At 42.0% G+C, this 319-nt stretch overlaps 1 long non-coding RNA gene across 1 annotated transcript; it reads right to left on the bottom strand.

The window, feature by feature from the left end:
* Nucleotides 1-90: 90 nt before the first annotated feature.
* LOC104964859 (uncharacterized) lies at nt 91-319 on the bottom strand. Its single transcript, XR_800475.1, has 2 exons — nt 261-319; nt 91-156 (listed from the first exon to the last, which is right to left on the bottom strand). It is a non-coding gene; the product is annotated as an uncharacterized lncRNA (long non-coding RNA).

The raw sequence follows: 319 nt of genomic DNA, 5'->3' as shown, positions 1-319 counted from the left end.
AGTTTGTGAGTTACTCATAAAATATACCTGTAGGTGGTAGTTCATCCCAGAGCCGACAAACACCCTGAAGGCATCGTATGTCCTTTTTTAGACCCAGCTGTCGATGATCATGTGCTCTGTGCCGAATCGAATGGTCTCAGGCTGGAAGTCACTCTCCTGGAAGGATAATAGAAGATGGATGTGAGAAAAATAACTACATACAGAAATCTTTAATCATTCTGTAAGAAAGTCCCTTTTTTAATTTTAATTAGAACACTCACCTCAACAGCTCTAAGTACGTCCCTGAACACCGACCGCTGCTTCCTCTTCTCTGTCTTTG

This window comes from Notothenia coriiceps, unplaced genomic scaffold (genome assembly GCF_000735185.1).
Source record: "Notothenia coriiceps isolate Sejong01 unplaced genomic scaffold, NC01 NC01_scaffold00001949, whole genome shotgun sequence".
Lineage (NCBI taxonomy): Eukaryota > Metazoa > Chordata > Actinopteri > Perciformes > Nototheniidae > Notothenia > Notothenia coriiceps.
This window is presented reverse-complemented; position numbering and strand designations above follow the sequence as displayed.